Raw genomic sequence first — 12765 nt, 5'->3', positions numbered from 1 at the left:
GCAATAACTTGTCTTTGACCTGGAGGGATGTCTCCACATGCTCTAGGCCATTGACTCCCGGAAACTTCACTGAGCACCCCATGGAGTTTTTTGGGGTTTATCTGTCTCTCCTATGTCTTACTAAACCAACTAAAGTACTTGCTGCTAACTGTTCCTCAGGTCCAATCAGCTTAATGTCATCAGAGTACTATACGGGGGTGTTGTTTGGTGGGACATCAAGATGATCCAGGTCTTTGCAGACTGTTTTATGGCTAGGAGCAGGATCGTTGGCATAGCTCAAAGGCAAGACAGCGAACATTTACTCTTTACCCTGATAAGTTCAGGCAAACACGTGCTGGTGGTTCTTCCAAATTGATATAGAGAAAAAGCCTTTGCCAGGTCAGTAGCAACTAAGATGTCAGGGCTATGTTGATTTGCTCTAGTGGATATACTAAATCTTAAATCGCAGCTGCAATTGGACTTACAACCTGTTTATATTTTGATAATCTACAGTCATTCAAGATTTATCACAGTAATGTTCTAATATTCTACACAGGCCAAGTAGACAATTTAAATGGGGACATAAATTTTATCACCTCTGCCCTTTTCAATTTTTTGCTGTTGGTATTAACTTCTATGATTTGATTTTCTATTGATATGGGTTACTATCTTGTTAGAGAGGGGACATGCCAGGGACTTCCATTTATCCCTTCTTATCATAATAGCCCTCACTGCACAGATCAGATAGCCAGTGGATGGGTTCTGCTGGTCACTAAGTATGTGTATTCCAGTTATACATTTAGAAACTGAAGAAATAATCACAGAGTAGGTCTGTAGATACACCGGGTCACTGTAATTGAATTTGGGCCAAAACTCCATTTATGGTAATAAGCTGAGACACAATAGCTTTAATTACAAACACAAGTATTGAATTGGGTGATGAGTTTGCTGAGGATTCTGACAGGGAGATGGGAGAGAGGAAAAATGCATCCCATATTTAAAGTACAAATTTTTCCTGCACAGGGGAAAACAACAGTTATAAGTTAAAGAATGTGCAGTAGATAGATAAAAATGGGCTTAGAGTAAAGTGAAGCAAAGGAAAGTGTGGTGTTGTGATTGTCTGGAAATAGTGTATAGCTACAGCAGGGAACCACTTGTGAAGTTGTCTAGGATGATTCCCAATGGGGTGGATATCTACAGTTGACATCGTATTCCAGTAGCATACTGCACATGGGGATATCTGCAGTAGAAATAGACTGGAGCAGGCCACTGATGGGCACAGTGAGCTCAGTAGAACTGGAAGGGCGTGAGGGTGTCCCCTGGGGTATGAATGGCGGGGGGCAGGAGTGAGGGCGTCTTCAAGGAGGAGCCCGGATTAAGTTAAAGCAAGGAGTGTGGCTTTTCCATTTCTAAAACCGTTATAATTGACTTCTCACAACCAAACATGTCATTCTCTCAATAATAGACCATTGGAATCTTGTCTTCTAGTCACACCCTTTCCAGGCAGTCTATTCTTTTCTCTTAAGTTCACTTCTGTTCCTCCTCTTCACCTGCATACTTGTAACTCTTAATTGCCTGTCTGGCTTCCTCCCTCTCATCCTTTATCTATGCCACTATCAGATTAGTATTCCTCAAATGTTACTTTCATCAAGTCATTCCTTTGCTTTAAAAATTTTCCTTCCTGCAGTCTCCCTGTGATCTCTTTCCTTTTAGCATGGGCTTTGTACCAGGTTGTCTGGTATGCAGTTCATTTAAAAAATTGTTCATAGGGTTGGGAAACTCACCTCTTCTTCTCAGTTCCTAAGTCTAAACTTGTCTTGTTCCCTTACCCTTGGTGCTTAGGGTGCTTCTGGGGCTCCACCTACTTCTCAGGCAGGTTTTTCCCTTGTGTGTGCTTGGGCCTTCCCTCAATCCACTTATATCTGAACCATCACCTTTAGGAAATTATTTGAAAGTTCTGGCTGTGGATGGTACAATTTCCTGTTTTTAGGGCTAATGTGATTTCCTGTGGGAATATGCTAAAAAGGGAAGTAAAATGCTTGGGTTCAACTTCCCAACTTAAACCAGAATTCACCTTTGTAGTTATAGGGCTCTAGTAGGAATTTAACATACATTCCTTTTCTTCTTCCCACCTCAGTCTCTTTGCTGATTATCCCTCTTCTGCATCATCCTGGGCTCTCCTTTTCTCTCTGTCATTATTATCCTAAGGTGATTTCGTCTAATCCAGTAGCTTCAAATACCACCTATGTGCTGATATGCACCTATGTGACCTTTTCCCACTCCAGGCTTATATTATCTTAACATATTCAACGGCATGCCCAAGAAGAATCTTCAAGTTAACATTTACAAACCAAATCTGCTTCCTAACTCCATTTTCGCTCCCATGCTTCTTCATCTCAATAACACTCAAAAACTCTCAGAAGCATTCTTGATCCAGTTATTCAGGCACAAACCTCTGAGTAACCCATGTTGTTTTTTTTTCTTATCACTCAAGCCAATTCATCAGCAAATCATATTGCCTCTTTCTCCAAAAGATCCCCCTCCCCCCCCATTTATCCACTTCTTTCCATCCAGACTGCCCCTACCTTAGGCCAAGCCAATAGCATCTTTTCTTGGCTATGATGCTAGCATCATGACTGGTCTCTTTCCTAGTCTTGCATCTCACTCTCACTCTCCCATAATTCATTTTCTATACAAAAGCTAGAATAATGTGATGAAAAATTCTTGGAGGTAGTTAAATCCTTTTAATCTCTCTGATCTTTTCTTTCACTGTGCTCCCAGCCACACAGGAGCACACCAAGCAAGTGCTTGCCTTGGAGATGTTGCATGTACCTTCCCAACTGCCTGGAATGTTTTGCCCTAGTTTCCACATTGCTTGCTTCTTCACTCCTTCTGGTCTCTGCTTAAATGACCAGAGAAGCCTTCTCTGACAAGTGACTAATTGTTTTATTCTTGTTTGATTTTCTCTATAGGACTTATCACCACCTTAGCTTTTCTAGTTATTTATTTGTTAATTGTCTGTTTCTTCCCACTTGAATATGCATTCCAGGAGCTGTATCCCCATCAACTAGAAAAGTGCCTACATGGTAGGCACTGTAAATATTTATGGAATGAATAAATGAACGTCATAATCCTTGTACTCATCGAGCTCATTTTACTGTAGGCGCTGCACTGGTGTAGGCATTAGCAATATGAACAAGTTCAGGACATGGCGAGTTTCGCCACGGAAGCATGGGGGTACAGCAGGAGGGCAAATAGAAGGCAGGTGAGGGACGCATAAAGGTGGATGTGTGTGGAAGGAGCATAAGGATTCCTATGGCGATGGGAGTAAGAAAATTGTGGTCAGATTAGTGGGAATGAATCATAGAGATAAATGGGGGGCAGTAAATTGGGAAATAAACATGTTCTGGGGAGAAATAATCCTATTAAAGGTAATGAGAGAAAAAAAGAAGAATGGATCTCATTTATTTGTAGTTTACTTTGATTACTGTTCAGATTGTTGGTCTTTTTAATTTGATACCCTTGTAGAACACTAAGAAATATCATTTGCAGTTTTGTTGTAGAGCAATTGTAAAGTGTTTATGGACACCATGCTCAAATGTTTCCACATTTTATTTCCTTCATAGAATGTGAATTCTTTTAGTAACTAATGTTCCCTTGTCAGTAAAGTCAATTTATTCTACTATAGCCTGTCTAAATACATCCTTTAATGGGAAGGCATTGGGAGAGAGCGTGAAGAAATGGAGCATCATTCTAGAGTTAGTTTTATATTGTTATGGATCCCTTCAGTCTTTTATTTCTCCCAGCAGAGGTAATGGATATTTTCTTACGTGTTAAAAGTCTGTACTAGTGTTTGAAAACTGAGTAGTTTTGGCCTTAAAGAAAAGCTATTTCAAACTATGGTAATTAAGCAGCACATTATTAAATTTTGTAATGGATAATTTAAATTTTAGAGAAAAATTGATTCCTTATAGACAAGCCTGAATTTGCTTTTTTATACTCTAAATTTTGGTGGGATTTCTTTTGTATTCCCTGATTTCCAAAAGATAAACATTTCCATGTTCTCTGTTCTCTGTTTCTGGGATCCCTGTTATTTATGTGGAGGATTTCCTGGAACAGGGAAAGAAGCCGGCTTTTGAATCATCTCAATCTCTGACTGGATTGTGGTGATCCAGGATTATTGATACCCTAGCTGCCTTCCAGAAGCAAATGTAAATCCTGTCTGGAGAAGTCAAATCCTAGGCCTCAAAAATATCTTCCAGTTTTCATGTGTCTAACACTCAATAGAAAGTAATCAGGCCTATGAGGAGATAAGATGATATGATTAAAAAAACCCAAAAAACAAACAACAAGATAAACAATAGTGTCCACAGAGATTATAGACAATGGAGTTATCTGATATGACCTTAAGAAAATTATGACCAATATATTGAAGGAATTAGAAAGATGAAGAATTTCAGTAGAGGACTAGAACTATGAAAACAAATAAAATGGATAGTTTAGAACTGAAAAATACAATAACCAAAAGTAAGAACTCAGTGGCTTGGGTTAGCAACAGATTAGACACAGCTGAATAGAAAATTAATATACCAGAGTCATCTGAGATCAGTATAGAGAGAAAAGAGGATGGAAAACATGGAGAAGAGCAGAAGAGACATATGGGGAAACAATGGGGAAATGATGGTTTTTATAATAAATGGTGCTGGATCTTTTTGGATATCAATTTAGGAAAAAAATAAAACTTTATCTCTAAGTTACATTGTATAAAAAAGTCAATTCAGGTAGATTGCATGTTTAAATGTAAAAATATAACAATAAAGCCTCCAGTAGATAACAAATGCAATTATCTTCATGACCTTGGAGTAGACCAAGACTTTTTTTTATTTTTATTATTTATTATTATTTTTTTTATTCATGTCATAATAGTTTATAACATTGTGAGATTCCAGTTGTACATTATTTTTCGGTCACCATATAAATGCACCCCTTCACCCCTTGTGCCCACCCGCCAACTCTCTTCCCCCTGGTGACCACCAAACTGTTCTCTCTGTCTGTGTGTTAGTTTATATTCCATATATGAGGGAAGTCATACAGTGTTTGTCTTTCTCTATCTGGCTTATTTCACTTAACATAATACTCTCCAGGTCCACCCATGTTGTTGCAAATGGGACGATTTTGTCTTTTTTTAATGACTGAGTAGTATTCCATTGTGTATATATATTGCATCTTCTTTATCCAGTCATCTGTTGATGGACACTTGGGTTGCTTCCACTTCTTGGCTATAGTGAATAATGCTGTGATGAACATAGGGGTGCATAAGCCTCTTTGGATTGTTGATTTCAAGTTCTTTGGATAAATACCCAGAAGTGGGATAGCTGGATCATGAGGTATTTCTATTTTTAATTTTTTGAGGAATGTCCGTACTGTTTTCCATAGAGGCTGCACCAGTTTGCATTCCCACCAGCAGTGAATGAGGGTTCCCTTTTCTCCATATCCTCTCCAACATTTGTTATTTTTTGAGAACAAGACTCTTTAATGGGACACAAAAGCACTATCATAAAGGAAAGTATTGATAAATTTTATTACCTTAAAATTAGGAACTTCTATTCGTCAAAAGGCATCATTAAGAGACAAGACAAGCCATAGAGTAGGCAAAGGTATTTGCCACATATGTAATCAACAGTGGGCTCTTAAATATATAGAGAACTGAAGGGCAGATAACTCAATAGAAAAATGAGCGCCAGACTTGAACAGGCGCTTTACAAAAGTGGTTATCTCCAAATGGCCATTTAACACATGAAAAGATGCCTAACCTTATTAGTCATCAGGAAAATTCAGTTTGATCACAATGAGATACTCATTGATACCCACCAGAAGGGCTATAATTGAAAAGCCTGATAATGCAGAGTTTTGGGAAGAATGTAGAGCAACTGGAATTCTTATACCTCCCTGTTGGGAGTGTAAATTGATTTACTAATCACTTTGGAAAACTGATTATCAGCAGTGTCTATTAAACTGAATCTAGAAATGGTTTGTGATCTAGCAATTTCACTTCCAAGTATATATTCCAATAGAAATGTTTACATGTATCCAACATAAGATATGCTTAGCACTATTCATAAATTTAAACAGCTCCAATGTCCATTGACAGTAAATGAATAAATTGTGCTGTATTCACACATTGGAATATAGTACGCAGCAATGAAAAAGAACATAGATAAATATCAGCAAATAAAATGTCAAGCAAAGAAGCCAGAGAACTGGTAAGGTTTGTCTGGTCATGATTAAGAATTGAGGGAAAAACAACCTGTTTTAGAAGTTCTCAATGCATGGGTGAATTTTGTTAACTTTGAGCTTCATACTAAGATCATCTGTATGGGCATTTTTTTTTTTTTCCTGAGGAAGATTTGCCCTGAGCTAATATCTGTTGCCAATCTTCCTCTATTTTTGCTTTAGGAAGATTAGCCCTGAGCTAACATCTGTGCCAGTCTTCCTCTACTTTGCATGTGGGTTGCCGCCACAACATGGCTGATGAATGGAGTAGGTCCACACATGGGATCCAAATCTGTGAACATGGGCTGCCGAAGCAGAGCATGCCAAACTTAACCACTATGCTATGGGGCTGGCCCATGTGTGGGCATTTTTTTTATGTGAACTTGAGCATCAGTATCTCTAGGATGTTTCTCTTGGGCCAGTTAGTTTCACCAGAGAACGTGAAGAGTAGTCCAGTCATCAGTCTGCAAGGCAGGGACCTGGCTGCCAGAATTCTGGGAGCCTGCTAGGGAAGGGGGCTGGAAGTCCCAGTATTCATTGTGTGGAAATTCACTTAGTCTCCCTCTTTTGTTTGGTAGTCCTCTCTTTGACTTGGCCTGCTTTCTCCCAGTCTAGAAACTTTCTGTTTTTCTTTCTCTGGGGAATAAATCTCTAGATTTCTGCCTGAGTGCAAGTCTAGTGGCAGTCACTTAGATTCATTGGGTAGAGGAAGTAATCTAGGGATCAAACTACTTTTTAATCAGATTTTGCTAAATATTTGTTTTTTACCCCTCCTCCTTCACCCTTAGTTTTAGAAGTACCTTTTCAGTAAATAGTATCAGGCAAGTGGATATGCACTTGGAAAAATAATGGAATTAGATTCCTTCCACAATCCGTAAGATAAATCAGTTTCCAGGGGATTGAGAACTTCAGTGTGAAAGACAAAAAGGAGAAAAAAGAGAAAGCAGGAAAAAGAAGGGGAAAAGGAAAGATTGGGACCATCTAAATAATGCCCACAGATCAATAAGAAAAGATGAACAACCCAATGGGAGAATGAGCAAAAGACCTGAAAGGATATTTCACAAAAGAGGAAATGTGGGGGCCGGCCCCGTGGTGTAGCGGTTAAGCGCGTGCGCTCTGCTGCTGGCGCCCGGGTGCGGATCCCCGGCGCGCACTGATGCACCGCTTGTCAGGCCATGCTGTGGTGGGATCCCACATAAAGTGGAGGAAGATGGGCACAGATGTTAGCTCAGGGCCAGTCTTCCTCAGCAAAAACGAGGAGGATTGGCATGGATGTTAGCTCAGGGTTGAACTTCCTCACAAAAAAAAAAAAAAATGGAAATGTGAACGGCAAGGAACTATCAAAATGTGCTTACCATATTAATAATCATGAAAATTCAAGTTAAGACCACAAGATATAGGTGGGTAAAAATTAAATCTCTACCACTAGATATTGATGGGGTTGTAATTCAGAGGGAACTTTAACCCTGCTAGTTGGAGTACATTGGGACAACCATTTTGGGAAATGGTTTGACGGTGTCAGAAAGTGGAACATTTGAGGCTCCATTCCTCTGTGTGTACCCTAACAAACTCTTGCACCTGCACTCTAGGAGAAAGATGCTGCAGTGTCCAGGGGAGCATCATTTGTAAGAACAGAAGCTGAGAGCAGCCCTAATGTCTTTTAGTAGAAGAATGGGTAACTAAATGGTGGTATATTCTGCATGTTCATTTAAAACAAAACTGGCCAGATATTTATTTCCTTAAAGAAAATGTTATATTTTTCTTTCATCAAAAGGAGTAGCAAAATTTCAGTGATATATATTTCTACCCCGTCTACAGAAAGACTTCATACTCCCTCTCATTTTTATCGCTTTTGGAGACAGTGCTCCAAAATGTGGGGGAAGCTAGAGGCAGGATTTTTGACCATGCTGCTTTGTGAATCAGCGAGTAAGATGAGAAACAGGGTAGCCTTCTCTGGGAATTTTCTCCTAAGATCTGTGCACTCAAGAAAGCGGTATCTTGAGTTTGGTGGTGGTGATAATAATAATAATAATAATAATGGTAATTAATAGTAGCAGCTACCATTTCTTGAGTATTTACCACGTGTCATGCCCCAAGCTATTATCTCATTTAACCCTCACAGCAGACGTACAAGGCAGGCATTATTATCCCATTTTATAATTAGAAAGCTGAGGCTTTTAAGAGTTTAAGAAATTTGTTGAAGATCACACCATTATGAAGTGCTAGAGCTGGGAACTATATATAGGTTTGGTGGCACCTCTGTCTTAGTATTGTCAAGTTAAAAGATTGATCCTGCTGAAGGAAAGGAGAAAACAAATCTAGAAATCCCGTTGGGCCACAGACCATAATAAGGTGTTGGGGTACTGCTGTAGCACTGCTGTTGGTTTACTTCTTTTTTAAAGTCAGCCTGACACTCAGCACTGTGAGAAAGCCTAGATACACAGATCCTGCAAAGAGGAGTTGTTGTTTGCCTGCGCTCGGCAGTTATCATTTGGTAGGGTATCCTGTGTAACTGAGCATTATTTCACCCAATTTTTTTTTTTTTAAGAATTGGCTTTGTAGGATGATGATATTACTGCATCTTTTAAAAACATTTAAATTTAAGTATTGATCATACTCATGGTTCAAAAACCAAAAAAAATTCAAAAAGTAAAAAATATTCTACTTTGTGCTTCATGGCCCCAGATCACCATCATGCAAAATCAAGCATTATTTAGTTGCTTATGGCTTATGTGTCCTTCCGGAGTTTGTTTATTCAAGCAAATGTGAATATAGATTATATTCCTCTCTTGTTACACAAAAAGCATACTATTTTGAACTTTGCTTGGTTTACTTAACAATGTATCTTTTAGTTCTTTCCATGATATCGATAAGCTTCCTCATTTTCTTTGATAGTTACGTTGTAATGATGGACCATATTTTATTTAACCAGTCTTCTTTTGTTGGACACTTCCCTCTCAATTTTTTGGTCTTATAAACAGGAAAATATGAATATGTATAATATCATATGTATACAAGTTTATAGAGAATAATTTCTTCCTAGAGGTGGAATTACTAGATTTTTAATTTTGAAGATACTGCCAACATACCCTCCGTGGGATTTGCACCAAGTTACATTTCCGCCAGCAATGTACCTAGGGTATCAGTATCCTCCGAGCCTTGATGACAGTCTTTGCTATCAAACTTTGTGACTATTGGCCATCTGAGGGGTAAAAAAAATATCATTTTAATGTATATTTCTATTATTATGGGCAAAGTATCATTTTGCTTGGCCGTTTATATTTTCTTCTCTATATACTGCCTTTTTCTATCCCTTGCTCATTTTTTCCCTTGGTTTGTTAGTTTTTTTCTAATTGATATCTGGCAGGCATATATATGTATGTATGTATGTGTGTGTATACATATACAATAGCTTTTTGTGATGTGAATTGTAAATATTTTTCCCCAATTTAATTGTCTTTATAAAAGAAGTTCAGCTTTATTGAGGTATAATTGACATATAAAATTGTAAGATATTTAAAGTGTACATTGTGCTGATTTGAGATATATATATACACTGTGAAAGGATTCCCCTATCTAGTTCATTGACACATCCATCACCTCACATATTTATCTTTTTTTTTTTTTTTGGTGATAACATTTAAGTTTTACTCTTTTAGCAAATTTCAGTCATAAAATATAGTATTATCAACTATACTCACCAAGTTTTACATTAGATCCTCAGAATTTGTTCATCTTATAACTGAAAGTTTATACCCTTTTACCAAGCTCTCCCTATTTCCCCTTCCCCCAGCCCTTGGCAACCACTTTTGTACTTTCAGTTTTCTATGAGTTGTACTTCTTTTTTTTTATGATTCTACATATAAATGATATCATGCAGTGTTTATCTTTCTCTGTCTGGCTTATTTCACTTAGCATAATGTCCTTAAATTCCATTCTTCTTGTCACAAATAGGAGAATTTCCTTCTTTCTTATGGCTGAATACTATTCCATTGTATGTATATACCATATCTTCTGTATCTATTCATCCATTGATGGACTAAATGGGGAAATATTTTTCCCCAATTTATTTGTCTTTTTTTTCCCAGTGAGGAGGCTTCACCTTGAGCTAACATCTGTTGCCAATCTTCCTCTTTTTTTCTTTTCTTTTTGCTTGAGGAAGATTAGCCTTGAGCTAACATCTGTGCCAGTCTTCCTCTATTTTGAATGTGGGTCGCCGCCACAGCATGCCTGATGAGTGGTATAGGTCCAGGCCTGGGATCTGAACCCACGAACCCAGGCCACCGAAGTGGAATGCACTGAACTCAACCTCTATGCCACAGGGCCAACCCCCCCAATTTGTTGTCTTTTAATTTTGCTCATGGTATCTTTTTCTAAGCAGTTTTTTTTTTTTTTTTTTTACTTCTTATGTAATCCAGCAGTATAAATGTCAAGCACACATCAAACAGTAGAATTAAGAAAAAGGCCTTGGGAAAAATGAGGACCGAGGAATTACTGTCGAGAACTAGATAAAATCTTATGGCAGTTTCAACAGCAATCTGTATCTATTCAGCTAATGTTTATTGAGCACTTATTTCATGTCTAAGCACTTATTTCATGTCAGGAACTGTGCCCAGAAGTGGAAAGATTGTGGTGAGCAAAATCAGATATAATCCTTGGCCTTAGGTATTTTTAAATTTACTGGGATGACAAATATTATCAGATAATCAAAAATATATGATAAAACTGCAGTTGGGTAAGGGCCTTAATGTGTTCTATGCTATGGGACAATATCACAGAGAAATTTAGGGAAGTCAGTGAAAACTGCAGTGAATTGTGAAATATGTATTGGAGTTCACTGGCAAGGAGGGCAAAGAGGAGCCGTGCAGGCAGAGAGGCAATAGCTTGTTGCTAGGGGAGCTATTGAGTTTGAGTGGCTGAAAGAACAGTGTGACTGGAGGGGAGAGAAAGCAGGCTGAAGCTGAATAGGTAGATAGATGGTGGGATATAATCGAAGGGGGGAGTAAGTGAAAGCAAAGAAAAGGCTGATGGATTGGGAGGAAACATTATGGATTCGATTAGTAGAAGTTCCTAGGAAGTTGAGGAACTGTCACAATAGAAGAACACATAAGTAGGAACAAGAGCAGGTTATGGTCAGAGGGGGTGTTTGAAACACATATCTTGGAGAAGATGCAGTTAAATACCATAATTTTTTTTTAAACTTTTCATTTATGTATGTATGTATGTATGTATGTACGTGAGGAAGATTAGCCCTGAGCTAACATCCGTTGCCAATCTTCCTCATTTTGCTGAGGATGATTGGGGCTAACATCCATGCCCATCTTCCTCTACTTTATATGGGACCCCGCCACAGCATGGCTTGACAAGCAGTGCATCGATCCATGCTCGGGATCTGAATCTGTGAACGCCGGGCTGCTGAAGTGGAGCACATGCACTTAACCTCTACACCACTGGGCTTGCCCCCTAAATGCCATAATCTTTAACTTTGCCTCTTCTGCAGATGGTGAGACTGGGCAAGGAGGTGTCAGGCAAGCAGAAAAGCCAGACGAGTTTCCATGTCCCTCGTATTTTCTGGTCCCGCTCCTTAGATTGGGCTGATGGAACAGGTGCCAACTAATCGAGAGGTTCTTGGAGTCGCTGCTCTTCTCTTGGAAGCTCCAGGGAACAGTGATAGTGTGTGGTGCTGCAGAGCTCCAGGCTGGCTGGCTGACCAGGCTGGTCCTGGTCATTTCATCACATGTTATGTGACTGAAGTTTTGTGCTCTGAATTCTTCAAGTCGTATTGATACATTTCTGCTGATTCGTCAATATTTTCTCTGCATTTTGACCAGTGTCATATATTTGTTAGAATATGGCCAGGGCTGTAATCAGTGACTAGAACAGAAGATGCTAACTGGCTTACATGGGACTTAAACTTTTGATTTGGTTTTATCCCCATGTGTTCACTAATAGGGCTCCAAATAATAGTAAGCAAAAAGGCAAAAGCATGACTAAATCTAAGAGAGCCACATAAGTGCTGCGTATTAAGATTTCAGTATACTTTACATATATGTATTAAGTACAAAACCACCTCTTTCCAGTTTACAGTGGGAGTTGGTTGGAAGTTCTCTGTGAGAAGTAGAAGTTGGGTGGGATATGTGAGTTCAACAGAGCCAGAGAGAGGGGTGATGGCAAGGGAGTACAGGAAGGGAGAGTGTGTAAACAGGCTTTAGCGTGATGAAATCAGTGAACTCCTTGCCCTTTAGAGAGTTGGGAGGAATGGGAATTTGGGAAGATGACCGGTGGGTCCAGCAAAGAGGATGAAATGTGGGCCTAAAACTTTTCAACAACACTCCTAAGTATCTAGGGTGATGGCCCAATATGTTCCCTAGTCCGGGGTTGAAAACAGTTGGTTCAGAGATTAATGTTTACTGAATGCCAGTGGTTTGAAGAAGAAATAAGTTTTTTAAAAGGCAGATATCATAAAACCGGTAGACAAAAGCACATGTGAAAACCAGATGTTCAGATAGGGTT

General features: G+C 38.9%; 1 protein-coding gene across 5 annotated transcripts in view; it reads left to right on the top strand.

Moving 5' to 3' along the window:
* The window catches only part of ULK4 (unc-51 like kinase 4), a 530581-nt gene that overhangs the window by 158393 nt on the left and 359423 nt on the right, over positions 1-12765 (top strand). The window lies entirely within an intron of this gene.

Source organism: Diceros bicornis, chromosome 2 (assembly GCF_020826845.1).
Source record: "Diceros bicornis minor isolate mBicDic1 chromosome 2, mDicBic1.mat.cur, whole genome shotgun sequence".
Classification (NCBI taxonomy): Eukaryota; Metazoa; Chordata; class Mammalia; order Perissodactyla; family Rhinocerotidae; genus Diceros; species Diceros bicornis.
This window is presented reverse-complemented; position numbering and strand designations above follow the sequence as displayed.